The 27,847-nt window shown below is 45.2% G+C and overlaps 21 non-coding genes across 21 annotated transcripts; all 21 read right to left on the bottom strand.

Moving 5' to 3' along the window:
• Positions 1-719: 719 nt before the first annotated feature.
• On the bottom strand, positions 720-910 carry LOC141190149 (U2 spliceosomal RNA). Its single transcript, XR_012264182.1, has one exon. It is a non-coding gene; the product is annotated as a U2 spliceosomal RNA (small nuclear RNA).
• A 1,122-nt stretch (positions 911-2,032) lies between these two features.
• LOC141190150 (U2 spliceosomal RNA) lies at positions 2,033-2,223 on the bottom strand. The gene has a single exon (XR_012264183.1). It is a non-coding gene; the product is annotated as a U2 spliceosomal RNA (small nuclear RNA).
• Positions 2,224-3,348: 1,125 nt separating this feature from the next.
• Positions 3,349-3,539, bottom strand: LOC141190151 (U2 spliceosomal RNA). The gene has a single exon (XR_012264184.1). It is a non-coding gene; the product is annotated as a U2 spliceosomal RNA (small nuclear RNA).
• A 1,123-nt stretch (positions 3,540-4,662) lies between these two features.
• On the bottom strand, positions 4,663-4,853 carry LOC141184657 (U2 spliceosomal RNA). Its single transcript, XR_012259392.1, has one exon. It is a non-coding gene; the product is annotated as a U2 spliceosomal RNA (small nuclear RNA).
• A 1,121-nt stretch (positions 4,854-5,974) lies between these two features.
• LOC141184516 (U2 spliceosomal RNA) lies at positions 5,975-6,165 on the bottom strand. Its single transcript, XR_012259264.1, has one exon. It is a non-coding gene; the product is annotated as a U2 spliceosomal RNA (small nuclear RNA).
• A 1,121-nt stretch (positions 6,166-7,286) lies between these two features.
• Positions 7,287-7,477, bottom strand: LOC141190152 (U2 spliceosomal RNA). Its single transcript, XR_012264185.1, has one exon. It is a non-coding gene; the product is annotated as a U2 spliceosomal RNA (small nuclear RNA).
• A 1,118-nt stretch (positions 7,478-8,595) lies between these two features.
• On the bottom strand, positions 8,596-8,786 carry LOC141190153 (U2 spliceosomal RNA). The gene has a single exon (XR_012264186.1). It is a non-coding gene; the product is annotated as a U2 spliceosomal RNA (small nuclear RNA).
• Positions 8,787-9,907: 1,121 nt separating this feature from the next.
• LOC141190154 (U2 spliceosomal RNA) lies at positions 9,908-10,098 on the bottom strand. Its single transcript, XR_012264187.1, has one exon. It is a non-coding gene; the product is annotated as a U2 spliceosomal RNA (small nuclear RNA).
• A 1,121-nt stretch (positions 10,099-11,219) lies between these two features.
• LOC141184322 (U2 spliceosomal RNA) lies at positions 11,220-11,410 on the bottom strand. The gene has a single exon (XR_012259088.1). It is a non-coding gene; the product is annotated as a U2 spliceosomal RNA (small nuclear RNA).
• A 1,122-nt stretch (positions 11,411-12,532) lies between these two features.
• On the bottom strand, positions 12,533-12,723 carry LOC141184323 (U2 spliceosomal RNA). Its single transcript, XR_012259089.1, has one exon. It is a non-coding gene; the product is annotated as a U2 spliceosomal RNA (small nuclear RNA).
• A 1,123-nt stretch (positions 12,724-13,846) lies between these two features.
• LOC141184324 (U2 spliceosomal RNA) lies at positions 13,847-14,037 on the bottom strand. The gene has a single exon (XR_012259090.1). It is a non-coding gene; the product is annotated as a U2 spliceosomal RNA (small nuclear RNA).
• A 1,121-nt stretch (positions 14,038-15,158) lies between these two features.
• On the bottom strand, positions 15,159-15,349 carry LOC141184389 (U2 spliceosomal RNA). Its single transcript, XR_012259149.1, has one exon. It is a non-coding gene; the product is annotated as a U2 spliceosomal RNA (small nuclear RNA).
• Positions 15,350-16,469: 1,120 nt separating this feature from the next.
• On the bottom strand, positions 16,470-16,660 carry LOC141190155 (U2 spliceosomal RNA). Its single transcript, XR_012264188.1, has one exon. It is a non-coding gene; the product is annotated as a U2 spliceosomal RNA (small nuclear RNA).
• A 1,121-nt stretch (positions 16,661-17,781) lies between these two features.
• LOC141190156 (U2 spliceosomal RNA) lies at positions 17,782-17,972 on the bottom strand. The gene has a single exon (XR_012264189.1). It is a non-coding gene; the product is annotated as a U2 spliceosomal RNA (small nuclear RNA).
• A 1,117-nt stretch (positions 17,973-19,089) lies between these two features.
• On the bottom strand, positions 19,090-19,280 carry LOC141190158 (U2 spliceosomal RNA). The gene has a single exon (XR_012264191.1). It is a non-coding gene; the product is annotated as a U2 spliceosomal RNA (small nuclear RNA).
• A 1,121-nt stretch (positions 19,281-20,401) lies between these two features.
• LOC141190159 (U2 spliceosomal RNA) lies at positions 20,402-20,592 on the bottom strand. The gene has a single exon (XR_012264192.1). It is a non-coding gene; the product is annotated as a U2 spliceosomal RNA (small nuclear RNA).
• A 1,122-nt stretch (positions 20,593-21,714) lies between these two features.
• On the bottom strand, positions 21,715-21,905 carry LOC141185083 (U2 spliceosomal RNA). The gene has a single exon (XR_012259778.1). It is a non-coding gene; the product is annotated as a U2 spliceosomal RNA (small nuclear RNA).
• A 1,123-nt stretch (positions 21,906-23,028) lies between these two features.
• Positions 23,029-23,219, bottom strand: LOC141190160 (U2 spliceosomal RNA). The gene has a single exon (XR_012264193.1). It is a non-coding gene; the product is annotated as a U2 spliceosomal RNA (small nuclear RNA).
• A 1,123-nt stretch (positions 23,220-24,342) lies between these two features.
• Positions 24,343-24,533, bottom strand: LOC141190161 (U2 spliceosomal RNA). The gene has a single exon (XR_012264194.1). It is a non-coding gene; the product is annotated as a U2 spliceosomal RNA (small nuclear RNA).
• Positions 24,534-25,650: 1,117 nt separating this feature from the next.
• Positions 25,651-25,841, bottom strand: LOC141190162 (U2 spliceosomal RNA). The gene has a single exon (XR_012264195.1). It is a non-coding gene; the product is annotated as a U2 spliceosomal RNA (small nuclear RNA).
• A 1,120-nt stretch (positions 25,842-26,961) lies between these two features.
• LOC141190163 (U2 spliceosomal RNA) lies at positions 26,962-27,152 on the bottom strand. The gene has a single exon (XR_012264196.1). It is a non-coding gene; the product is annotated as a U2 spliceosomal RNA (small nuclear RNA).
• Positions 27,153-27,847: the final 695 nt, after the last annotated feature.

The raw sequence follows: 27,847 nt of genomic DNA on the forward strand, positions 1-27,847 counted from the left end.
GCCTATTATGACATGCGCAGCCAGCGTTCCATTGCCACATTCCGTCTACTGCAGGCGGGATACCTGGATGGCTGAATGTCACTGAGAAGCTCACAGAGACCGCCATAAGCAACAGTTTAAAAGAATGCCACAGACTAATCAACCAAACTTTTTGGGTTGGTTTCTCTTTTATAGTCTGCAGGCATTAAATGAAAGAAGTCAGTGTTCCAGCAGAGGGAGACAACGTTTCAGAAAAGGCATTGTAGCAAACCAAAAAAGAAATTTTAAGCGCAGCAGAGTAACCAGCTCACATACCTGTTAGCTCAGGTGAGTTTAAAAGGCTGCTGTTGATAACAAGGGCATTTGCTAAATAGATGGTGTGTGTGCAACAATATACTGAAAGGTCAATTATATTGTGCAGCTTATCTCACCACCTGTAGTTATTTAGGTGAAAGCTCCAAAATGCTTGCCTAATATGTCTGTTTATCCAAAAGGAAGTATAGAGGGAGAGCTAGATAGATAGCATTGCATTACATTACATTACATGGCAATGCAATGCACAGTTGCTGAAGTTGAACCAAAATGAGCTTGTCATCTGGCTTCTGCAACTTTTAACATGAAAAATCCAATGAGGAGAAGAAAAGCAAAGCCAAAGAGTCCATCCCAAAATCCGACAAACAAGCAAAATGAACAAAAAGCATTGAATTCAATTCTTTCTGATTTTAGAAACTGCATTAAAGAAGGGGTGCACCGGTCCTGGAGATACTGCAATACCAGGTCAATGCGTGGAGTGGACAGAGCAAGCTCTTTTTCCATCTCCCTGTTCTAAAAATCCATTTAATATATGGTCCCCAGATAGGGGACGTATCAGATATTAAACTGATAAGAACAGATACTACACTTGATCTTAGCCAAAAGGCCGAGAAGCGATAACCAGAATTGGTTTCCGACTACGGTGCCACCCAAGGATTCTGAAAAGTCCATTTGTGGAGATGGCCACCTGGACTCCCGTTAAGAAGACATGCTGTCAACCTCTAGATCCCTCACATGCCTGCACTTTTCGGCTTGCTGCTGCTGCAATCCACGCGTTTTAGATCTGCATAACTCCACCTCTTTTAGCACAGTACCCTCAACCCCCGGCTGTTCCCACCCGCCTCAACACCGTTGGAAGGGAGGAGAACCAATTAAGGCGGGGGGGGGGGGTGGAACGAGCAGCTGTCTACCCTTAGCAGGAGGGTTGCTGATTAATTACCTCTCCTGCTGCTGCTGCTGCTGGCTGTCCAGCAGCAGACTGAAGGTGGCTGCTGCTGTGCGCAGGTATATAAAGGCTCAGAGCCTATTATGACACGCGCAGCCAGCGTTCCATTGCCACATTCCGTCTACTGCAGGCGGGATACCTGGATGGCTGAATGTCACTGAGAAGCTCACAGAGACCGCCATAAGCAACAGTTTAAAAGAATGCCACAGACTAATCAACCAAACTTTTTGGGTTGGTTTCTCTTTTATAGTCTGCAGGCATTAAATGAAAGAAGTCAGTGTTCCAGCAGAGGGAGACAACGTTTCAGAAAAGGCATTGTAGCAAACCAAAAAAGAAATTTTAAGCGCAGCAGAGTAACCAGCTCACATACCTGTTAGCTCAGGTGAGTTTAAAAGGCTGCTGTTGATAACAAGGGCATTTGCTAAATAGATGGTGTGTGTGCAACAATATACTGAAAGGTCAATTATATTGTGCAGCTTATCTCACCACCTGTAGTTATTTAGGTGAAAGCTCCAAAATGCTTGCCTAATATGTCTGTTTATCCAAAAGGAAGTATAGAGGGAGAGCTAGATAGATAGCATTGCATTACATTACATTACATGGCAATGCAATGCACAGTTGCTGAAGTTGAACCAAAATGAGCTTGTCATCTGGCTTCTGCAACTTTTAACATGAAAAATCCAATGAGGAGAAGAAAAGCAAAGCCAAAGAGTCCATCCCAAAATCCGACAAACAAGCAAAATGAACAAAAAGCATTGTATTCAATTCTTTCTGATTTTAGAAACTGCATTAAAGAAGGGGTGCACCGGTCCTGGAGATACTGCAATACCAGGTCAATGCGTGGAGTGGACAGAGCAAGCTCTTTTTCCATCTCCCTGTTCTAAAAATCCATTTAATATATGGTCCCCAGATAGGGGACGTATCAGATATTAAACTGATAAGAACAGATACTACACTTGATCTTAGCCAAAAGGCCGAGAAGCGATAACCAGAATTGGTTTCCGACTACGGTGCCACCCAAGGATTCTGAAAAGTCCATTTGTGGAGATGGCCACCTGGACTCCCGTTAAGAAGACATGCTGTCAACCTCTAGATCCCTCACATGCCTGCACTTTTCGGCTTGCTGCTGCTGCAATCCACGCGTTTTAGATCTGCATAACTCCACCTCTTTTAGCACAGTACCCTCAACCCCCGGCTGTTCCCACCCGCCTCAACACCGTTGGAAGGGAGGAGAACCAATTAAGGCGGGGGGGGGGGGGGGTGGAACGAGCAGCTGTCTACCCTTAGCAGGAGGGTTGCTGATTAATTACCTCTCCTGCTGCTGCTGCTGCTGGCTGTCCAGCAGCAGACTGAAGGTGGCTGCTGCTGTGCGCAGGTATATAAAGGCTCAGAGCCTATTATGACACGCGCAGCCAGCGTTCCATTGCCACATTCCGTCTACTGCAGGCGGGATACCTGGATGGCTGAATGTCACTGAGAAGCTCACAGAGACCGCCATAAGCAACAGTTTAAAAGAATGCCACAGACTAATCAACCAAACTTTTTGGGTTGGTTTCTCTTTTATAGTCTGCAGGCATTAAATGAAAGAAGTCAGTGTTCCAGCAGAGGGAGACAACGTTTCAGAAAAGGCATTGTAGCAAACCAAAAAAGAAATTTTAAGCGCAGCAGAGTAACCAGCTCACATACCTGTTAGCTCAGGTGAGTTTAAAAGGCTGCTGTTGATAACAAGGGCATTTGCTAAATAGATGGTGTGTGTGCAACAATATACTGAAAGGTCAATTATATTGTGCAGCTTATCTCACCACCTGTAGTTATTTAGGTGAAAGCTCCAAAATGCTTGCCTAATATGTCTGTTTATCCAAAAGGAAGTATAGAGGGAGAGCTAGATAGATAGCATTGCATTACATTAAATTACATGGCAATGCAATGCACAGTTGCTGAAGTTGAACCAAAATGAGCTTGTCATCTGGCTTCTGCAACTTTTAACATGAAAAATCCAATGAGGAGAAGAAAAGCAAAGCCAAAGAGTCCATCCCAAAATCCGACAAACAAGCAAAATGAACAAAAAGCATTGAATTCAATTCTTTCTGATTTTAGAAACTGCATTAAAGAAGGGGTGCACCGGTCCTGGAGATACTGCAATACCAGGTCAATGCGTGGAGTGGACAGAGCAAGCTCTTTTTCCATCTCCCTGTTCTAAAAATCCATTTAATATATGGTCCCCAGATAGGGGACGTATCAGATATTAAACTGATAAGAACAGATACTACACTTGATCTTAGCCAAAAGGCCGAGAAGCGATAACCAGAATTGGTTTCCGACTACGGTGCCACCCAAGGATTCTGAAAAGTCCATTTGTGGAGATGGCCACCTGGACTCCCGTTAAGAAGACATGCTGTCAACCTCTAGATCCCTCACATGCCTGCACTTTTCGGCTTGCTGCTGCTGCAATCCACGCGTTTTAGATCTGCATAACTCCACCTCTTTTAGCACAGTACCCTCAACCCCCGGCTGTTCCCACCCGCCTCAACACCGTTGGAAGGGAGGAGAACCAATTAAGGCGGGGGGGGGGGGGTGGAACGAGCAGCTGTCTACCCTTAGCAGGAGGGTTGCTGATTAATTACCTCTCCTGCTGCTGCTGCTGCTGGCTGTCCAGCAGCAGACTGAAGGTGGCTGCTGCTGTGCGCAGGTATATAAAGGCTCAGAGCCTATTATGACACGCGCAGCCAGCGTTCCATTGCCACATTCCGTCTACTGCAGGCGGGATACCTGGATGGCTGAATGTCACTGAGAAGCTCACAGAGACCGCCATAAGCAACAGTTTAAAAGAATGCCACAGACTAATCAACCAAACTTTTTGGGTTGGTTTCTCTTTTATAGTCTGCAGGCATTAAATGAAAGAAGTCAGTGTTCCAGCAGAGGGAGACAACGTTTCAGAAAAGGCATTGTAGCAAACCAAAAAAGAAATTTTAAGCGCAGCAGAGTAACCAGCTCACATACCTGTTAGCTCAGGTGAGTTTAAAAGGCTGCTGTTGATAACAAGGGCATTTGCTAAATAGATGGTGTGTGTGCAACAATATACTGAAAGGTCAATTATATTGTGCAGCTTATCTCACCACCTGTAGTTATTTAGGTGAAAGCTCCAAAATGCTTGCCTAATATGTCTGTTTATCCAAAAGGAAGTATAGAGGGAGAGCTAGATAGATAGCATTGCATTACATTACATTACATGGCAATGCAATGCACAGTTGCTGAAGTTGAACCAAAATGAGCTTGTCATCTGGCTTCTGCAACTTTTAACATGAAAAATCCAATGAGGAGAAGAAAAGCAAAGCCAAAGAGTCCATCCCAAAATCCGACAAACAAGCAAAATGAACAAAAAGCATTGAATTCAATTCTTTCTGATTTTAGAAACTGCATTAAAGAAGGGGTGCACCGGTCCTGGAGATACTGCAATACCAGGTCAATGCGTGGAGTGGACAGAGCAAGCTCTTTTTCCATCTCCCTGTTCTAAAAATCCATTTAATATATGGTCCCCAGATAGGGGACGTATCAGATATTAAACTGATAAGAACAGATACTACACTGGATCTTAGCCAAAAGGCCGAGAAGCGATAACCAGAATTGGTTTCCGACTACGGTGCCACCCAAGGATTCTGAAAAGTCCATTTGTGGAGATGGCCACCTGGACTCCCGTTAAGAAGACATGCTGTCAACCTCTAGATCCCTCACATGCCTGCACTTTTCGGCTTGCTGCTGCTGCAATCCACGCGTTTTAGATCTGCATAACTCCACCTCTTTTAGCACAGTACCCTCAACCCCCGGCTGTTCCCACCCGCCTCAACACCGTTGGAAGGGAGGAGAACCAATTAAGGCGGGGGGGGGGGTGGAACGAGCAGCTGTCTACCCTTAGCAGGAGGGTTGCTGATTAATTACCTCTCCTGCTGCTGCTGTTGCTGGCTGTCCAGCAGCAGACTGAAGGTGGCTGCTGCTGTGCGCAGGTATATAAAGGCTCAGAGCCTATTATGACACGCGCAGCCAGCGTTCCATTGCCACATTCCGTCTACTGCAGGCGGGATACCTGGATGGCTGAATGTCACTGAGAAGCTCACAGAGACCGCCATAAGCAACAGTTTAAAAGAATGCCACAGACTAATCAACCAAACTTTTTGGGTTGGTTTCTCTTTTATAGTCTGCAGGCATTAAATGAAAGAAGTCAGTGTTCCAGCAGAGGGAGACAACGTTTCAGAAAAGGCATTGTAGCAAACCAAAAAAGAAATTTTAAGCGCAGCAGAGTAACCAGCTCACATACCTGTTAGCTCAGGTGAGTTTAAAAGGCTGCTGTTGATAACAAGGGCATTTGCTAAATAGATGGTGTGTGTGCAACACTATACTGAAAGGTCAATTATATTGTGCAGCTTATCTCACCACCTGTAGTTATTTAGGTGAAAGCTCCAAAATGCTTGCCTAATATGTCTGTTTATCCAAAAGGAAGTATAGAGGGAGAGCTAGATAGATAGCATTGCATTACATTACATTACATGGCAATGCAATGCACAGTTGCTGAAGTTGAACCAAAATGAGCTTGTCATCTGGCTTCTGCAACTTTTAACATGAAAAATCCAATGAGGAGAAGAAAAGCAAAGCCAAAGAGTCCATCCCAAAATCCGACAAACAAGCAAAATGAACAAAAAGCATTGAATTCAATTCTTTCTGATTTTAGAAACTGCATTAAAGAAGGGGTGCACCGGTCCTGGAGATACTGCAATACCAGGTCAATGCGTGGAGTGGACAGAGCAAGCTCTTTTTCCATCTCCCTGTTCTAAAAATCCATTTAATATATGGTCCCCAGATAGGGGACGTATCAGATATTAAACTGATAAGAACAGATACTACACTTGATCTTAGCCAAGAGGCCGAGAAGCGATAACCAGAATTGGTTTCCGACTACGGTGCCACCCAAGGATTCTGAAAAGTCCATTTGTGGAGATGGCCACCTGGACTCCCGTTAAGAAGACATGCTGTCAACCTCTAGATCCCTCACATGCCTGCACTTTTCGGCTTGCTGCTGCTGCAATCCACGCGTTTTAGATCTGCATAACTCCACCTCTTTTAGCACAGTACCCTCAACCCCCGGCTGTTCCCACCCGCCTCAACACCGTTGGAAGGGAGGAGAACCAATTAAGGCGGGGGGGGGGGTGGAACGAGCAGCTGTCTACCCTTAGCAGGAGGGTTGCTGATTAATTACCTCTCCTGCTGCTGCTGCTGCTGGCTGTCCAGCAGCAGACTGAAGGTGGCTGCTGTTGTGCGCAGGTATATAAAGGCTCAGAGCCTATTATGACACGCGCAGCCAGCGTTCCATTGCCACATTCCGTCTACTGCAGGCGGGATACCTGGATGGCTGAATGTCACTGAGAAGCTCACAGAGACCGCCATAAGCAACAGTTTAAAAGAATGCCACAGACTAATCAACCAAACTTTTTGGGTTGGTTTCTCTTTTATAGTCTGCAGGCATTAAATGAAAGAAGTCAGTGTTCCAGCAGAGGGAGACAACGTTTCAGAAAAGGCATTGTAGCAAACCAAAAAAGAAATTTTAAGCACAGCAGAGTAACCAGCTCACATACCTGTTAGCTCAGGTGAGTTTAAAAGGCTGCTGTTGATAACAAGGGCATTTGCTAAATAGATGGTGTGTGTGCAACAATATACTGAAAGGTCAATTATATTGTGCAGCTTATCTCACCACCTGTAGTTATTTAGGTGAAAGCTCCAAAATGCTTGCCTAATATGTCTGTTTATCCAAAAGGAAGTATAGAGGGAGAGCTAGATAGATAGCATTGCATTACATTACATTACATGGCAATGCAATGCACAGTTGCTGAAGTTGAACCAAAATGAGCTTGTCATCTGGCTTCTGCAACTTTTAACATGAAAAATCCAATGAGGAGAAGAAAAGCAAAGCCAAAGAGTCCATCCCAAAATCCGACAAACAAGCAAAATGAACAAAAAGCATTGAATTCAATTCTTTCTGATTTTAGAAACTGCATTAAAGAAGGGGTGCACCGGTCCTGGAGATACTGCAATACCAGGTCAATGCGTGGAGTGGACAGAGCAAGCTCTTTTTCCATCTCCCTGTTCTAAAAATCCATTTAATATATGGTCCCCAGATAGGGGACGTATCAGATATTAAACTGATAAGAACAGATACTACACTTGATCTTAGCCAAAAGGCCGAGAAGCGATAACCAGAATTGGTTTCCGACTACGGTGCCACCCAAGGATTCTGAAAAGTCCATTTGTGGAGATGGCCACCTGGACTCCCGTTAAGAAGACATGCTGTCAACCTCTAGATCCCTCACATGCCTGCACTTTTCGGCTTGCTGCTGCTGCAATCCACGCGTTTTAGATCTGCATAACTCCACCTCTTTTAGCACAGTACCCTCAACCCCCGGCTGTTCCCACCCGCCTCAACACCGTTGGAAGGGAGGAGAACCAATTAAGGCGGGGGGGGGGGTGGAACGAGCAGCTGTCTACCCTTAGCAGGAGGGTTGCTGATTAATTACCTCTCCTGCTGCTGCTGCTGGCTGTCCAGCAGCAGACTGAAGGTGGCTGCTGCTGTGCGCAGGTATATAAAGGCTCAGAGCCTATTATGACACGCGCAGCCAGCGTTCCATTGCCACATTCCGTCTACTGCAGGCGGGATACCTGGATGGCTGAATGTCACTGAGAAGCTCACAGAGACCGCCATAAGCAACAGTTTAAAAGAATGCCACAGACTAATCAACCAAACTTTTTGGGTTGGTTTCTCTTTTATAGTCTGCAGGCATTAAATGAAAGAAGTCAGTGTTCCAGCAGAGGGAGACAACGTTTCAGAAAAGGCATTGTAGCAAACCAAAAAAGAAATTTTAAGCGCAGCAGAGTAACCAGCTCACATACCTGTTAGCTCAGGTGAGTTTAAAAGGCTGCTGTTGATAACAAGGGCATTTGCTAAATAGATGGTGTGTGTGCAACAATATACTGAAAGGTCAATTATATTGTGCAGCTTATCTCACCACCTGTAGTTATTTAGGTGAAAGCTCCAAAATGCTTGCCTAATATGTCTGTTTATCCAAAAGGAAGTATAGAGGGAGAGCTAGATAGATAGCATTGCATTACATTACATTACATGGCAATGCAATGCACAGTTGCTGAAGTTGAACCAAAATGAGCTTGTCATCTGGCTTCTGCAACTTTTAACATGAAAAATCCAATGAGGAGAAGAAAAGCAAAGCCAAAGAGTCCATCCCAAAATCCGACAAACAAGCAAAATGAACAAAAAGCATTGAATTCAATTCTTTCTGATTTTAGAAACTGCATTAAAGAAGGGGTGCACCGGTCCTGGAGATACTGCAATACCAGGTCAATGCGTGGAGTGGACAGAGCAAGCTCTTTTTCCATCTCCCTGTTCTAAAAATCCATTTAATATATGGTCCCCAGATAGGGGACGTATCAGATATTAAACTGATAAGAACAGATACTACACTTGATCTTAGCCAAAAGGCCGAGAAGCGATAACCAGAATTGGTTTCCGACTACGGTGCCACCCAAGGATTCTGAAAAGTCCATTTGTGGAGATGGCCACCTGGACTCCCGTTAAGAAGACATGCTGTCAACCTCTAGATCCCTCACATGCCTGCACTTTTCGGATTGCTGCTGCTGCAATCCACGCGTTTTAGATCTGCATAACTCCACCTCTTTTAGCACAGTACCCTCAAACCCCGGCTGTTCCCACCTGCCTCAACACCGTTGGAAGGGAGGAGAACCAATTAAGGCGGGGGGGGGGGTGGAACGAGCAGCTGTCTACCCTTAGCAGGAGGGTTGCTGATTAATTACCTCTCCTGCTGCTGCTGCTGCTGGCTGTCCAGCAGCAGACTGAAGGTGGCTGCTGCTGTGCGCAGGTATATAAAGGCTCAGAGCCTATTATGACACGCGCAGCCAGCGTTCCATTGCCACATTCCGTCTACTGCAGGCGGGATACCTGGATGGCTGAATGTCACTGAGAAGCTCACAGAGACCGCCATAAGCAACAGTTTAAAAGAATGCCACAGACTAATCAACCAAACTTTTTGGGTTGGTTTCTCTTTTATAGTCTGCAGGCATTAAATGAAAGAAGTCAGTGTTCCAGCAGAGGGAGACAACGTTTCAGAAAAGGCATTGTAGCAAACCAAAAAAGAAATTTTAAGCGCAGCAGAGTAACCAGCTCACATACCTGTTAGCTCAGGTGAGTTTAAAAGGCTGCTGTTGATAACAAGGGCATTTGCTAAATAGATGGTGTGTGTGCAACAATATACTGAAAGGTCAATTATATTGTGCAGCTTATCTCACCACCTGTAGTTATTTAGGTGAAAGCTCCAAAATGCTTGCCTAATATGTCTGTTTATCCAAAAGGAAGTATAGAGGGAGAGCTAGATAGATAGCATTGCATTACATTACATTACTTGGCAATGCAATGCACAGTTGCTGAAGTTGAACCAAAATGAGCTTGTCATCTGGCTTCTGCAACTTTTAACATGAAAAATCCAATGAGGAGAAGAAAAGCAAAGCCAAAGAGTCCATCCCAAAATCCGACAAACAAGCAAAATGAACAAAAAGCATTGAATTCAATTCTTTCTGATTTTAGAAACTGCATTAAAGAAGGGGTGCACCGGTCCTGGAGATACTGCAATACCAGGTCAATGCGTGGAGTGGACAGAGCAAGCTCTTTTTCCATCTCCCTGTTCTAAAAATCCATTTAATATATGGTCCCCAGATAGGGGACGTATCAGATATTAAACTGATAAGAACAGATACTACACTTGATCTTAGCCAAAAGGCCGAGAAGCGATAACCAGAATTGGTTTCCGACTACGGTGCCACCCAAGGATTCTGAAAAGTCCATTTGTGGAGATGGCCACCTGGACTCCCGTTAAGAAGACATGCTGTCAACCTCTAGATCCCTCACATGCCTGCACTTTTCGGCTTGCTGCTGCTGCAATCCACGCGTTTTAGATCTGCATAACTCCACCTCTTTTAGCACAGTACCCTCAACCCCCGGCTGTTCCCACCCGCCTCAACACCGTTGGAAGGGAGGAGAACCAATTAAGGCGGGGGGGGGGGTGGAACGAGCAGCTGTCTACCCTTAGCAGGAGGGTTGCTGATTAATTACCTCTCCTGCTGCTGCTGCTGCTGGCTGTCCAGCAGCAGACTGAAGGTGGCTGCTGCTGTGCGCAGGTATATAAAGGCTCAGAGCCTATTATGACACGCGCAGCCAGCGTTCCATTGCCACATTCCGTCTACTGCAGGCGGGATACCTGGATGGCTGAATGTCACTGAGAAGCTCACAGAGACCGCCATAAGCAACAGTTTAAAAGAATGCCACAGACTAATCAACCAAACTTTTTGGGTTGGTTTCTCTTTTATAGTCTGCAGGCATTAAATGAAAGAAGTCAGTGTTCCAGCAGAGGGAGACAACGTTTCAGAAAAGGCATTGTAGCAAACCAAAAAAGAAATTTTAAGCGCAGCAGAGTAACCAGCTCACATACCTGTTAGCTCAGGTGAGTTTAAAAGGCTGCTGTTGATAACAAGGGCATTTGCTAAATAGATGGTGTGTGTGCAACAATATACTGAAAGGTCAATTATATTGTGCAGCTTATCTCACCACCTGTAGTTATTTAGGTGAAAGCTCCAAAATGCTTGCCTAATATGTCTGTTTATCCAAAAGGAAGTATAGAGGGAGAGCTAGATAGATAGCATTGCATTACATTACATTACATGGCAATGCAATGCACAGTTGCTGAAGTTGAACCAAAATGAGCTTGTCATCTGGCTTCTGCAACTTTTAACATGAAAAATCCAATGAGGAGAAGAAAAGCAAAGCCAAAGAGTCCATCCCAAAATCCGACAAACAAGCAAAATGAACAAAAAGCATTGAATTCAATTCTTTCTGATTTTAGAAACTGCATTAAAGAAGGGGTGCACCGGTCCTGGAGATACTGCAATACCAGGTCAATGCGTGGAATGGACAGAGCAAGCTCTTTTTCCATCTCCCTGTTCTAAAAATCCATTTAATATATGGTCCCCAGATAGGGGACGTATCAGATATTAAACTGATAAGAACAGATACTACACTTGATCTTAGCCAAAAGGCCGAGAAGCGATAACCAGAATTGGTTTCCGACTACGGTGCCACCCAAGGATTCTGAAAAGTCCATTTGTGGAGATGGCCACCTGGACTCCCGTTAAGAAGACATGCTGTCAACCTCTAGATCCCTCACATGCCTGCACTTTTCGGCTTGCTGCTGCTGCAATCCACGCGTTTTAGATCTGCATAACTCCACCTCTTTTAGCACAGTACCCTCAACCCCCGGCTGTTCCCACCCGCCTCAACACCGTTGGAAGGGAGGAGAACCAATTAAGGCGGGGGGGGGGGGTGGAACGAGCAGCTGTCTACCCTTAGCAGGAGGGTTGCTGATTAATTACCTCTCCTGCTGCTGCTGCTGCTGGCTGTCCAGCAGCAGACTGAAGGTGGCTGCTGCTGTGCGCAGGTATATAAAGGCTCAGAGCCTATTATGACACGCGCAGCCAGCGTTCCATTGCCACATTCCGTCTACTGCAGGCGGGATACCTGGATGGCTGAATGTCACTGAGAAGCTCACAGAGACCGCCATAAGCAACAGTTTAAAAGAATGCCACAGACTAATCAACCAAACTTTTTGGGTTGGTTTCTCTTTTATAGTCTGCAGGCATTAAATGAAAGAAGTCAGTGTTCCAGCAGAGGGAGACAACGTTTCAGAAAAGGCATTGTAGCAAACCAAAAAAGAAATTTTAAGCGCAGCAGAGTAACCAGCTCACATACCTGTTAGCTCAGGTGAGTTTAAAAGGCTGCTGTTGATAACAAGGGCATTTGCTAAATAGATGGTGTGTGTGCAACAATATACTGAAAGGTCAATTATATTGTGCAGCTTATCTCACCACCTGTAGTTATTTAGGTGAAAGCTCCAAAATGCTTGCCTAATATGTCTGTTTATCCAAAAGGAAGTATAGAGGGAGAGCTAGATAGATAGCATTGCATTACATTACATTACATGGCAATGCAATGCACAGTTGCTGAAGTTGAACCAAAATGAGCTTGTCATCTGGCTTCTGCAACTTTTAACATGAAAAATCCAATGAGGAGAAGAAAAGCAAAGCCAAAGAGTCCATCCCAAAATCCGACAAACAAGCAAAATGAACAAAAAGCATTGAATTCAATTCTTTCTGATTTTAGAAACTGCATTAAAGAAGGGGTGCACCGGTCCTGGAGATACTGCAATACCAGGTCAATGCGTGGAATGGACAGAGCAAGCTCTTTTTCCATCTCCCTGTTCTAAAAATCCATTTAATATATGGTCCCCAGATAGGGGACGTATCAGATATTAAACTGATAAGAACAGATACTACACTTGATCTTAGCCAAAAGGCCGAGAAGCGATAACCAGAATTGGTTTCCGACTACGGTGCCACCCAAGGATTCTGAAAAGTCCATTTGTGGAGATGGCCACCTGGACTCCCGTTAAGAAGACATGCTGTCAACCTCTAGATCCCTCACATGCCTGCACTTTTCGGCTTGCTGCTGCTGCAATCCACGCGTTTTAGATCTGCATAACTCCACCTCTTTTAGCACAGTACCCTCAACCCCCGGCTGTTCCCACCCGCCTCAACACCGTTGGAAGGGAGGAGAACCAATTAAGGCGGGGGGGGGGGGGTGGAACGAGCAGCTGTCTACCCTTAGCAGGAGGGTTGCTGATTAATTACCTCTCCTGCTGCTGCTGCTGCTGGCTGTCCAGCAGCAGACTGAAGGTGGCTGCTGCTGTGCGCAGGTATATAAAGGCTCAGAGCCTATTATGACACGCGCAGCCAGCGTTCCATTGCCACATTCCGTCTACTGCAGGCGGGATACCTGGATGGCTGAATGTCACTGAGAAGCTCACAGAGACCGCCATAAGCAACAGTTTAAAAGAATGCCACAGACTAATCAACCAAACTTTTTGGGTTGGTTTCTCTTTTATAGTCTGCAGGCATTAAATGAAAGAAGTCAGTGTTCCAGCAGAGGGAGACAACGTTTCAGAAAAGGCATTGTAGCAAACCAAAAAAGAAATTTTAAGCGCAGCAGAGTAACCAGCTCACATACCTGTTAGCTCAGGTGAGTTTAAAAGGCTGCTGTTGATAACAAGGGCATTTGCTAAATAGATGGTGTGTGTGCAACAATATACTGAAAGGTCAATTATATTGTGCAGCTTATCTCACCACCTGTAGTTATTTAGGTGAAAGCTCCAAAATGCTTGCCTAATATGTCTGTTTATCCAAAAGGAAGTATAGAGGGAGAGCTAGATAGATAGCATTGCATTACATTACATTACATGGCAATGCAATGCACAGTTGCTGAAGTTGAACCAAAATGAGCTTGTCATCTGGCTTCTGCAACTTTTAACATGAAAAATCCAATGAGGAGAAGAAAAGCAAAGCCAAAGAGTCCATCCCAAAATCCGACAAACAAGCAAAATGAACAAAAAGCATTGAATTCAATTCTTTCTGATTTTAGAAACTGCATTAAAGAAGGGGTGCACCGGTCCTGGAGATACTGCAATACCAGGTCAATGCGTGGAATGGACAGAGCAAGCTCTTTTTCCATCTCCCTGTTCTAAAAATCCATTTAATATATGGTCCCCAGATAGGGGACGTATCAGATATTAAACTGATAAGAACAGATACTACACTTGATCTTAGCCAAAAGGCCGAGAAGCGATAACCAGAATTGGTTTCCGACTACGGTGCCACCCAAGGATTCTGAAAAGTCCATTTGTGGAGATGGCCACCTGGACTCCCGTTAAGAAGACATGCTGTCAACCTCTAGATCCCTCACATGCCTGCACTTTTCGGCTTGCTGCTGCTGCAATCCACGCGTTTTAGATCTGCATAACTCCACCTCTTTTAGCACAGTACCCTCAACCCCCGGCTGTTCCCACCCGCCTCAACACCGTTGGAAGGGAGGAGAACCAATTAAGGCGGGGGGGGGGGTGGAACGAGCAGCTGTCTACCCTTAGCAGGAGGGTTGCTGATTAATTACCTCTCCTGCTGCTGCTGCTGCTGGCTGTCCAGCAGCAGACTGAAGGTGGCTGCTGCTGTGCGCAGGTATATAAAGGCTCAGAGCCTATTATGACACGCGCAGCCAGCGTTCCATTGCCACATTCCGTCTACTGCAGGCGGGATACCTGGATGGCTGAATGTCACTGAGAAGCTCACAGAGACCGCCATAAGCAACAGTTTAAAAGAATGCCACAGACTAATCAACCAAACTTTTTGCCTTGGTTTCTCTTTTATAGTCTGCAGGCATTAAATGAAAGAAGTCAGTGTTCCAGCAGAGGGAGACAACGTTTCAGAAAAGGCATTGTAGCAAACCAAAAAAGAAATTTTAAGCGCAGCAGAGTAACCAGCTCACATACCTGTTAGCTCAGGTGAGTTTAAAAGGCTGCTGTTGATAACAAGGGCATTTGCTAAATAGATGGTGTGTGTGCAACAATATACTGAAAGGTCAATTATATTGTGCAGCTTATCTCACCACCTGTAGTTATTTAGGTGAAAGCTCCAAAATGCTTGCCTAATATGTCTGTTTATCCAAAAGGAAGTATAGAGGGAGAGCTAGATAGATAGCATTGCATTACATTACATTACATGGCAATGCAATGCACAGTTGCTGAAGTTGAACCAAAATGAGCTTGTCATCTGGCTTCTGCAACTTTTAACATGAAAAATCCAATGAGGAGAAGAAAAGCAAAGCCAAAGAGTCCATCCCAAAATCCGACAAACAAGCAAAATGAACAAAAAGCATTGAATTCAATTCTTTCTGATTTTAGAAACTGCATTAAAGAAGGGGTGCACCGGTCCTGGAGATACTGCAATACCAGGTCAATGCGTGGAGTGGACAGAGCAAGCTCTTTTTCCATCTCCCTGTTCTAAAAATCCATTTAATATATGGTCCCCAGATAGGGGACGTATCAGATATTAAACTGATAAGAACAGATACTACACTTGATCTTAGCCAAAAGGCCGAGAAGCGAGAACCAGAATTGGTTTCCGACTACGGTGCCACCCAAGGATTCTGAAAAGTCCATTTGTGGAGATGGCCACCTGGACTCCCGTTAAGAAGACATGCTGTCAACCTCTAGATCCCTCACATGCCTGCACTTTTCGGCTTGCTGCTGCTGCAATCCACGCGTTTTAGATCTGCATAACTCCACCTCTTTTAGCACAGTACCCTCAACCCCCGGCTGTTCCCACCCGCCTCAACACCGTTGGAAGGGAGGAGAACCAATTAAGGCGGGGGGGGGGTGGAACGAGCAGCTGTCTACCCTTAGCAGGAGGGTTGCTGATTAATTACCTCTCCTGCTGCTGCTGCTGCTGGCTGTCCAGCAGCAGACTGAAGGTGGCTGCTGCTGTGCGCAGGTATATAAAGGCTCAGAGCCTATTATGACACGCGCAGCCAGCGTTCCATTGCCACATTCCGTCTACTGCAGGCGGGATACCTGGATGGCTGAATGTCACTGAGAAGCTCACAGAGACCGCCATAAGCAACAGTTTAAAAGAATGCCACAGACTAATCAACCAAACTTTTTGGGTTGGTTTCTCTTTTATAGTCTGCAGGCATTAAATGAAAGAAGTCAGTGTTCCAGCAGAGGGAGACAACGTTTCAGAAAAGGCATTGTAGCAAACCAAAAAAGAAATTTTAAGCGCAGCAGAGTAACCAGCTCACATACCTGTTAGCTCAGGTGAGTTTAAAAGGCTGCTGTTGATAACAAGGGCATTTGCTAAATAGATGGTGTGTGTGCAACAATATACTGAAAGGTCAATTATATTGTGCAGCTTATCTCACCACCTGTAGTTATTTAGGTGAAAGCTCCAAAATGCTTGCCTAATATGTCTGTTTATCCAAAAGGAAGTATAGAGGGAGAGCTAGATAGATAGCATTGCATTACATTACATTACATGGCAATGCAATGCACAGTTGCTGAAGTTGAACCAAAATGAGCTTGTCATCTGGCTTCTGCAACTTTTAACATGAAAAATCCAATGAGGAGAAGAAAAGCAAAGCCAAAGAGTTCATCCCAAAATCCGACAAACAAGCAAAATGAACAAAAAGCATTGAATTCAATTCTTTCTGATTTTAGAAACTGCATTAAAGAAGGGGTGCACCGGTCCTGGAGATACTGCAATACCAGGTCAATGCGTGGAGTGGACAGAGCAAGCTCTTTTTCCATCTCCCTGTTCTAAAAATCCATTTAATATATGGTCCCCAGATAGGGGACGTATCAGATATTAAACTGATAAGAACAGATACTACACTTGATCTTAGCCAAAAGGCCGAGAAGCGATAACCAGAATTGGTTTCCGACTACGGTGCCACCCAAGGATTCTGAAAAGTCCATTTGTGGAGATGGCCACCTGGACTCCCGTTAAGAAGACATGCTGTCAACCTCTAGATCCCTCACATGCCTGCACTTTTCGGCTTGCTGCTGCTGCAATCCACGCGTTTTAGATCTGCATAACTCCACCTCTTTTAGCACAGTACCCTCAACCCCTGGCTGTTCCCACCCGCCTCAACACCGTTGGAAGGGAGGAGAACCAATTAAGGCGCGGGGGTGGGTGGAACGAGCAGCTGTCTACCCTCAGCAGGAGGGTTGCTGATTAATTACCTCTCCTGCTGCTGCTGCTGCTGGCTGTCCAGCAGCAGACTGAAGGTGGCTGCTGCTGTGCGCAGGTATATAAAGGCTCAGAGCCTATTATGACACGCGCAGCCAGCGTTCCATTGCCACATTCCGTCTACTGCAGGCGGGATACCTGGATGGCTGAATGTCACTGAGAAGCTCACAGAGACCGCCATAAGCAACAGTTTAAAAGAATGCCACAGACTAATCAACCAAACTTTTTGGGTTGGTTTCTCTTTTATAGTCTGCAGGCATTAAATGAAAGAAGTCGGTGTTCCAGCAGAGGGAGACAACGTTTCAGAAAAGGCATTGTAGCAAACCAAAAAAGAAATTTTAAGCGCAGCAGAGTAACCAGCTCACATACCTGTTAGCTCAGGTGAGTTTAAAAGGCTGCTGTTGATAACAAGGGCATTTGCTAAATAGATGGTGTGTGTGCAACAATATACTGAAAGGTCAATTATATTGTGCAGCTTATCTCACCACCTGTAGTTATTTAGGTGAAAGCTCCAAAATGCTTGCCTAATATGTTTGTTTATCCAAAAGGAAGTATAGAGGGAGAGCTAGATAGATAGCATTGCATTACATTACATTACATGGCAATGCAATGCACAGTTGCTGAAGTTGAACCAAAATGAGCTTGTCATCTGGCTTCTGCAACTTTTAACATGAAAAATCCAATGAGGAGAAGAAAAGCAAAGCCAAAGAGTCCATCCCAAAATCCGACAAACAAGCAAAATGAACAAAAAGCATTGAATTCAATTCTTTCTGATTTTAGAAACTGCATTAAAGAAGGGGTGCACCGGTCCTGGAGATACTGCAATACCAGGTCAATGCGTGGAGTGGACAGAGCAAGCTCTTTTTCCATCTCCCTGTTCTAAAAATCCATTTAATATATGGTCCCCAGATAGGGGACGTATCAGATATTAAACTGATAAGAACAGATACTACACTTGATCTTAGCCAAAAGGCCGAGAAGCGATAACCAGAATTGGTTTCCGACTACGGTGCCACCCAAGGATTCTGAAAAGTCCATTTGTGGAGATGGCCACCTGGACTCCCGTTAAGAAGACATGCTGTCAACCTCTAGATCCCTCACATGCCTGCACTTTTCGGCTTGCTGCTGCTGCAATCCACGCGTTTTAGATCTGCATAACTCCACCTCTTTTAGCACAGTACCCTCAACCCCCGGCTGTTCCCACCCGCCTCAACACCGTTGGAAGGGAGGAGAACCAATTAAGGCGGGGGTGGGGTGGAACGAGCAGCTGTCTACCCTTAGCAGGAGGGTTGCTGATTAATTACCTCTCCTGCTGCTGCTGCTGGCTGTCCAGCAGCAGACTGAAGGTGGCTGCTGCTGTGCGCAGGTATATAAAGGCTCAGAGCCTATTATGACACGCGCAGCCAGCGTTCCATTGCCACATTCCGTCTACTGCAGGCGGGATACCTGGATGGCTGAATGTCACTGAGAAGCTCACAGAGACCGCCATAAGCGACAGTTTAAAAGAATGCCACAGACTAATCAACCAAACTTTTTGGGTTGGTTTCTCTTTTATAGTCTGCAGGCATTAAATGAAAGAAGTCAGTGTTCCAGCAGAGGGAGACAACGTTTCAGAAAAGGCATTGTAGCAAACCAAAAAAGAAATTTTAAGCGCAGCAGAGTAACCAGCTCACATACCTGTTAGCTCAGGTGAGTTTAAAAGGCTGCTGTTGATAACAAGGGCATTTGCTAAATAGATGGTGTGTGTGCAACAATATACTGAAAGGTCAATTATATTGTGCAGCTTATCTCACCACCTGTAGTTATTTAGGTGAAAGCTCCAAAATGCTTGCCTAATATGTCTGTTTATCCAAAAGGAAGTATAGAGGGAGAGCTGGATAGATAGCATTGCATTACATTACATTACATGGCAATGCAATGCACAGTTGCTGAAGTTGAACCAAAATGAGCTTGTCATCTGGCTTCTGCAACTTTTAACATGAAAAATCCAATGAGGAGAAGAAAAGCAAAGCCAAAGAGTCCATCCCAAAATCCGACAAACAAGCAAAATGAACAAAAAGCATTGAATTCAATTCTTTCTGATTTTAGAAACTGCATTAAAGAAGGGGTGCACCGGTCCTGGAGATACTGCAATACCAGGTCAATGCGTGGAGTGGACAGAGCAAGCTCTTTTTCCATCTCCCTGTTCTAAAAATCCATTTAATATATGGTCCCCAGATAGGGGACGTATCAGATATTAAACTGATAAGAACAGATACTACACTTGATCTTAGCCAAAAGGCCGAGAAGCGATAACCAGAATTGGTTTCCGACTACGGTGCCACCCAAGGATTCTGAAAAGTCCATTTGTGGAGATGGCCACCTGGACTCCCGTTAAGAAGACATGCTGTCAACCTCTAGATCCCTCACATGCCTGCACTTTTCGGCTTGCTGCTGCTGCAATCCACGCGTTTTAGATCTGCATAACTCCACCTCTTTTAGCACAGTACCCTCAACCCCCGGCTGTTCCCACCCGCCTCAACACCGTTGGAAGGGAGGAGAACCAATTAAGGCGGGGGGGGGGGGGGAACGAGCAGCTGTCTACCCTTAGCAGGAGGGTTGCTGATTAATTACCTCTCCTGCTGCTGCTGCTGCTGGCTGTCCAGCAGCAGACTGAAGGTGGCTGCTGCTGTGCGCAGGTATATAAAGGCTCAGAGCCTATTATGACACACGCAGCCAGCGTTCCATTGCCACATTCCGTCTACTGCAGGCGGGATACCTGGATGGCTGAATGTCACTGAGAAGCTCACAGAGACCGCCATAAGCAACAGATTAAAAGAATGCCACAGACTAATCAACCAAACTTTTTGGGTTGGTTTCTCTTTTATAGTCTGCAGGCATTAAATGAAAGAAGTCAGTGTTCCAGCAGAGGGAGACAACGTTTCAGAAAAGGCATTGTAGCAAACCAAAAAAGAAATTTTAAGCGCAGCAGAGTAACCAGCTCACATACCTGTTAGCTCAGGTGAGTTTAAAAGGCTGCTGTTGATAACAAGGGCATTTGCTAAATAGATGGTGTGTGTGCAACAATATACTGAAAGGTCAATTATATTGTGCAGCTTATCTCACCACCTGTAGTTATTTAGGTGAAAGCTCCAAAATGCTTGCCTAATATGTCTGTTTATCCAAAAGGAAGTATAGAGGGAGAGCTAGATAGATAGCATTGCATTACATTACATTACATGGCAATGCAATGCACAGTTGCTGAAGTTGAACCAAAATGAGCTTGTCATCTGGCTTCTGCAACTTTTAACATGAAAAATCCAATGAGGAGAAGAAAAGCAAAGCCAAAGAGTCCATCCCAAAATCCGACAAACAAGCAAAATGAACAAAAAGCATTGAATTCAATTCTTTCTGATTTTAGAAACTGCATTAAAGAAGGGGTGCACCGGTCCTGGAGATACTGCAATACCAGGTCAATGCGTGGAGTGGACAGAGCAAGCTCTTTTTCCATCTCCCTGTTCTAAAAATCCATTTAATATATGGTCCCCAGATAGGGGACGTATCAGATATTAAACTGATAAGAACAGATACTACACTTGATCTTAGCCAAAAGGCCGAGAAGCGATAACCAGAATTGGTTTCCGACTACGGTGCCACCCAAGGATTCTGAAAAGTCCATTTGTGGAGATGGCCACCTGGACTCCCGTTAAGAAGACATGCTGTCAACCTCTAGATCCCTCACATGCCTGCACTTTTCGGCTTGCTGCTGCTGCAATCCACGCGTTTTAGATCTGCATAACTCCACCTCTTTTAGCACAGTACCCTCAACCCCCGGCTGTTCCCACCCGCCTCAACACCGTTGGAAGGGAGGAGAACCAATTAAGGCGGGGGGGGGTGGAACGAGCAGCTGTCTACCCTTAGCAGGAGGGTTGCTGATTAATTACCTCTCCTGCTGCTGCTGCTGCTGCTGGCTGTCCAGCAGCAGACTGAAGGTGGCTGCTGCTGTGCGCAGGTATATAAAGGCTCAGAGCCTATTATGACACGCGCAGCCAGCGTTCCATTGCCACATTCCGTCTACTGCAGGCGGGATACCTGGATGGCTGAATGTCACTGAGAAGCTCACAGAGACCGCCATAAGCAACAGTTTAAAAGAATGCCACAGACTAATCAACCAAACTTTTTGGGTTGGTTTCTCTTTTATAGTCTGCAGGCATTAAATGAAAGAAGTCAGTGTTCCAGCAGAGGGAGACAACGTTTCAGAAAAGGCATTGTAGCAAACCAAAAAAGAAATTTTAAGCGCAGCAGAGTAACCAGCTCACATACCTGTTAGCTAAGGTGAGTTTAAAAGGCTGCTGTTGATAACAAGGGCATTTGCTAAATAGATGGTGTGTGTGCAACAATATACTGAAAGGTCAATTATGTTGTGCAGCTTATCTCACCACCTGTAGTTATTTAGGTGAAAGCTCCAAAATGCTTGCCTAATATGTCTGTTTATCCAAAAGGAAGTATAGAGGGAGAGCTAGATAGATAGCATTGCATTACATTACATTACATGGCAATGCAATGCACAGTTGCTGAAGTTGAACCAAAATGAGCTTGTCATCTGGCTTCTGCAACTTTTAACATGAAAAATCCAATGAGGAGAAGAAAAGCAAAGCCAAAGAGTCCATCCCAAAATCCGACAAACAAGCAAAATGAACAAAAAGCATTGAATTCAATTCTTTCTGATTTTAGAAACTGCATTAAAGAAGGGGTGCACCGGTCCTGGAGATACTGCAATACCAGGTCAATGCGTGGAGTGGACAGAGCAAGCTCTTTTTCCATCTCCCTGTTCTAAAAATCCATTTAATATATGGTCCCCAGATAGGGGACGTATCAGATATTAAACTGATAAGAACAGATACTACACTTGATCTTAGCTAAAAGGCCGAGAAGCGATAACCAGAATTGGTTTCCGACTACGGTGCCACCCAAGGATTCTGAAAAGTCCATTTGTGGAGATGGCCACCTGGACTCCCGTTAAGAAGACATGCTGTCAACCTCTAGATCCCTCACATGCCTGCACTTTTCGGCTTGCTGCTGCTGCAATCCACGCGTTTTAGATCTGCATAACTCCACCTCTTTTAGCACAGTACCCTCAACCCCCGGCTGTTCCCACCCGCCTCAACACCGTTGGAAGGGAGGAGAACCAATTAAGGCGGGGGGGGGGTGGAACGAGCAGCTGTCTACCCTTAGCAGGAGGGTTGCTGATTAATTACCTCTCCTGCTGCTGCTGCTGCTGCTGGCTGTCCAGCAGCAGACTGAAGGTGGCTGCTGCTGTGCGCAGGTATATAAAGGCTCAGAGCCTATTATGACACGCGCAGCCAGCGTTCCATTGCCACATTCCGTCTACTGCAGGCGGGATACCTGGATGGCTGAATGTCACTGAGAAGCTCACAGAGACCGCCATAAGCAACAGTTTAAAAGAATGCCACAGACTAATCAACCAAACTTTTTGGGTTGGTTTCTCTTTTATAGTCTGCAGGCATTAAATGAAAGAAGTCAGTGTTCCAGCAGAGGGAGACAACGTTTCAGAAAAGGCATTGTAGCAAACCAAAAAAGAAATTTTAAGCGCAGCAGAGTAACCAGCTCACATACCTGTTAGCTCAGGTGAGTTTAAAAGGCTGCTGTTGATAACAAGGGCATTTGCTAAATAGATGGTGTGTGTGCAACAATATACTGAAAGGTCAATTATATTGTGCAGCTTATCTCACCACCTGTAGTTATTTAGGTGAAAGCTCCAAAATGCTTGCCTAATATGTCTGTTTATCCAAAAGGAAGTATAGAGGGAGAGCTAGATAGATAGCATTGCATTACATTACATTACATGGCAATGCAATGCACAGTTGCTGAAGTTGAACCAAAATGAGCTTGTCATCTGGCTTCTGCAACTTTTAACATGAAAAATCCAATGAGGAGAAGAAAAGCAAAGCCAAAGAGTCCATCCCAAAATCCGACAAACAAGCAAAATGAACAAAAAGCATTGAATTCAATTCTTTCTGATTTTAGAAACTGCATTAAAGAAGGGGTGCACCGGTCCTGGAGATACTGCAATACCAGGTCAATGCGTGGAGTGGACAGAGCAAGCTCTTTTTCCATCTCCCTGTTCTAAAAATCCATTTAATATATGGTCCCCAGATAGGGGACGTATCAGATATTAAACTGATAAGAACAGATACTACACTTGATCTTAGCCAAAAGGCCGAGAAGCGATAACCAGAATTGGTTTCCGACTACGGTGCCACCCAAGGATTCTGAAAAGTCCATTTGTGGAGATGGCCACCTGGACTCCCGTTAAGAAGACATGCTGTCAACCTCTAGATCCCTCACATGCCTGCACTTTTCGGCTTGCTGCTGCTGCAATCCACGCGTTTTAGATCTGCATAACTCCACCTCTTTTAGCACAGTACCCTCAACCCCCGGCTGTTCCCACCCGCCTCAACACCGTTGGAAGGGAGGAGAACCAATTAAGGCGGGGGGGGGGTGGAACGAGCAGCTGTCTACCCTTAGCAGGAGGGTTGCTGATTAATTACCTCTCCTGCTGCTGCTGCTGCTGCTGGCTGTCCAGCAGCAGACTGAAGGTGGCTGCTGCTGTGCGCAGGTATATAAAGGCTCAGAGCCTATTATGACACGCGCAGCCAGCGTTCCATTGCCACATTCCGTCTACTGCAGGCGGGATACCTGGATGGCTGAATGTCACTGAGAAGCTCACAGAGACCGCCATAAGCAACAGTTTAAAAGAATGCCACAGACTAATCAACCAAACTTTTTGGGTTGGTTTCTCTTTTATAGTCTGCAGGCCTTAAATGAAAGAAGTCAGTGTTCCAGCAGAGGGAGACAACGTTTCAGAAAAGGCATTGTAGCAAACCAAAAAAGAAATTTTAAGCGCAGCAGAGTAACCAGCTCACATACCTGTTAGCTCAGGTGAGTTTAAAAGGCTGCTGTTGATAACAAGGGCATTTGCTAAATAGATGGTGTGTGTGCAACAATATACTGAAAGGTCAATTATATTGTGCAGCTTATCTCACCACCTGTAGTTATTTAGGTGAAAGCTCCAAAATGCTTGCCTAATATGTCTGTTTATCCAAAAGGAAGTATAGAGGGAGAGCTAGATAGATAGCATTGCATTACATTACATTACATGGCAATGCAATGCACAGTTGCTGAAGTTGAACCAAAATGAGCTTGTCATCTGGCTTCTGCAACTTTTAACATGAAAAATCCAATGAGGAGAAGAAAAGCAAAGCCAAAGAGTCCATCCCAAAATCCGACAAACAAGCAAAATGAACAAAAAGCATTGAATTCAATTCTTTCTGATTTTAGAAACTGCATTAAAGAAGGGGTGCACCGGTCCTGGAGATACTGCAATACCAGGTCAATGCGTGGAGTGGACAGAGCAAGCTCTTTTTCCATCTCCCTGTTCTAAAAATCCATTTAATATATGGTCCCCAGATAGGGGACGTATCAGATATTAAACTGATAAGAACAGATACTACACTTGATCTTAGCCAAAAGGCCGAGAAGCGATAACCAGAATTGGTTTCCGACTACGGTGCCACCCAAGGATTCTGAAAAGTCCATTTGTGGAGATGGCCACCTGGACTCCCGTTAAGAAGACATGCTGTCAACCTCTAGATCCCTCACATGCCTGCACTTTTCGGCTTGCTGCTGCTGCAATCCACGCGTTTTAGATCTGCATAACTCCACCTCTTTTAGCACAGTACCCTCAACCCCCGGCTGTTCCCACCCGCCTCAACACCGTTGGAAGGGAGGAGAACCAATTAAGGCGGGGGGGGGGTGGAACGAGCAGCTGTCTACCCTTAGCAGGAGGGTTGCTGATTAATTACCTCTCCTGCTGCTGCTGCTGGCTGTCCAGCAGCAGACTGAAGGTGGCTGCTGCTGTGCGCAGGTATATAAAGGCTCAGAGCCTATTATGACACGCGCAGCCAGCGTTCCATTGCCACATTCCGTCTACTGCAGGCGGGATACCTGGATGGCTGAATGTCACTGAGAAGCTCACAGAGACCGCCATAAGCAACAGTTTAAAAGAATGCCACAGACTAATCAACCAAACTTTTTGGGTTGGTTTCGCTTTTATAGTCTGCAGGCATTAAATGAAAGAAGTCAGTGTTCCAGCAGAGGGAGACAACGTTTCAGAAAAGGCATTGTAGCAAACCAAAAAAGAAATTTTAAGCGCAGCAGAGTAACCAGCTCACATACCTGTTAGCTCAGGTGAGTTTAAAAGGCTGCTGTTGATAACAAGGGCAATTGCTAAATAGATGGTGTGTGTGCAACAATATACTGAAAGGTCAATTATATTGTGCAGCTTATCTCACCACCTGTAGTTATTTAGGTGAAAGCTCCAAAATGCTTGCCTAATATGTCTGTTTATCCAAAAGGAAGTATAGAGGGAGAGCTAGATAGATAGCATTGCATTACATTACATTACATGGCAATGCAATGCACAGTTGCTGAAGTTGAACCAAAATGAGCTTGTCATCTGGCTTCTGCAACTTTTAACATGAAAAATCCAATGAGGAGAAGAAAAGCAAAGCCAAAGAGTCCATCCCAAAATCCGACAAACAAGCAAAATGAACAAAAAGCATTGAATTCAATTCTTTCTGATTTTAGAAACTGCATTAAAGAAGGGGTGCACCGGTCCTGGAGATACTGCAATACCAGGTCAATGCGTGGAGTGGACAGAGCAAGCTCTTTTTCCATCTCCCTGTTCTAAAAATCCATTTAATATATGGTCCCCAGATAGGGGACGTATCAGATATTAAACTGATAAGAACAGATACTACACTTGATCTTAGCCAAAAGGCCGAGAAGCGATAACCAGAATTGGTTTCCGACTACGGTGCCACCCAAGGATTCTGAAAAGTCCATTTGTGGAGATGGCCACCTGGACTCCCGTTAAGAAGACATGCTGTCAACCTCTAGATCCCTCACATGCCTGCACTTTTCGGCTTGCTGCTGCTGCAATCCACGCGTTTTAGATCTGCATAACTCCACCTCTTTTAGCACAGTACCCTCAACCCCCGGCTGTTCCCACCCGCCTCAACACCGTTGGAAGGGAGGAGAACCAATTAAGGCGGGGGGGGGGTGGAACGAGCAGCTGTCTACCCTTAGCAGGAGGGTTGCTGATTAATTACCTCTCCTGCTGCTGCTGCTGCTGGCTGTCCAGCAGCAGACTGAAGGTGGCTGCTGCTGTGCGCAGGTATATAAAGGCTCAGAGCCTATTATGACACGCGCAGCCAGCGTTCCATTGCCACATTCCGTCTACTGCAGGCGGGATACCTGGATGGCTGAATGTCACTGAGAAGCTCACAGAGACCGCCATAAGCAACAGTTTAAAAGAATGCCACAGACTAATCAACCAAACTTTTTGGGTTGGTTTCTCTTTTATAGTCTGCAGGCATTAAATGAAAGAAGTCAGTGTTCCAGCAGAGGGAGACAACGTTTCAGAAAAGGCATTGTAGCAAACCAAAAAAGAAATTTTAAGCGCAGCAGAGTAACCAGCTCACATACCTGTTAGCTCAGGTGAGTTTAAAAGGCTGCTGTTGATAACAAGGGCATTTGCTAAATAGATGGTGTGTGTGCAACAATATACTGAAAGGTCAATTATATTGTGCAGCTTATCTCACAACCTGTAGTTATTTAGGTGAAAGCTCCAAAATGCTTGCCTAATATGTCTGTTTATCCAAAAGGAAGTATAGAGGGAGAGCTAGATAGATAGCATTGCATTACATTACATTACATGGCAATGCAATGCACAGTTGCTGAAGTTGAACCAAAATGAGCTTGTCATCTGGCTTCTGCAACTTTTAACATGAAAAATCCAATGAGGAGAAGAAAAGCAAAGCCAAAGAGTCCATCCCAAAATCCGACAAACAAGCAAAATGAACAAAAAGCATTGAATTCAATTCTTTCTGATTTTAGAAACTGCATTAAAGAAGGGGTGCACCGGTCCTGGAGATACTGCAATACCAGGTCAATGCGTGGAGTGGACAGAGCAAGCTCTTTTTCCATCTCCCTGTTCTAAAAATCCATTTAATATATGGTCCCCAGATAGGGGACGTATCAGATATTAAACTGATAAGAACAGATACTACACTTGATCTTAGCCAAAAGGCCGAGAAGCGATAACCAGAATTGGTTTCCGACTACGGTGCCACCCAAGGATTCTGAAAAGTCCATTTGTGGAGATGGCCACCTGGACTCCCGTTAAGAAGACATGCTGTCAACCTCTAGATCCCTCACATGCCTGCACTTTTCGGCTTGCTGCTGCTGCAATCCACGCGTTTTAGATCTGCATAACTCCACCTCTTTTAGCACAGTACCCTCAACCCCCGGCTGTTCCCACCCGCCTCAACACCGTTGGAAGGGAGGAGAACCAATTAAGGCGGGGGGGGGGTGGAACGAGCAGCTGTCTACCCTTAGCAGGAGGGTTGCTGATTAATTACCTCTCCTGCTGCTGCTGCTGCTGGCTGTCCAGCAGCAGACTGAAGGTGGCTGCTGCTGTGCGCAGGTATATAAAGGCTCAGAGCCTATTATGACACGCGCAGCCAGCGTTCCATTGCCACATTCCGTCTACTGCAGGCGGGATACCTGGATGGCTGAATGTCACTGAGAAGCTCACAGAGACCGCCATAAGCAACAGTTTAAAAGAATGCCACAGACTAATCAACCAAACTTTTTGGGTTGGTTTCTCTTTTATAGTCTGCAGGCATTAAATGAAAGAAGTCAGTGTTCCAGCAGAGGGAGACAACGTTTCAGAAAAGGCATTGTAGCAAACCAAAAAAGAAATTTTAAGCGCAGCAGAGTAACCAGCTCACATAC

The sequence above is a fragment of the Phyllobates terribilis genome, unplaced genomic scaffold, assembly GCF_046119375.1.
Source record: "Phyllobates terribilis strain yellow unplaced genomic scaffold, ASM4611937v1 Scaffold_40__1_contigs__length_11209783, whole genome shotgun sequence".
NCBI lineage: Eukaryota > Metazoa > Chordata > Amphibia > Anura > Dendrobatidae > Phyllobates > Phyllobates terribilis.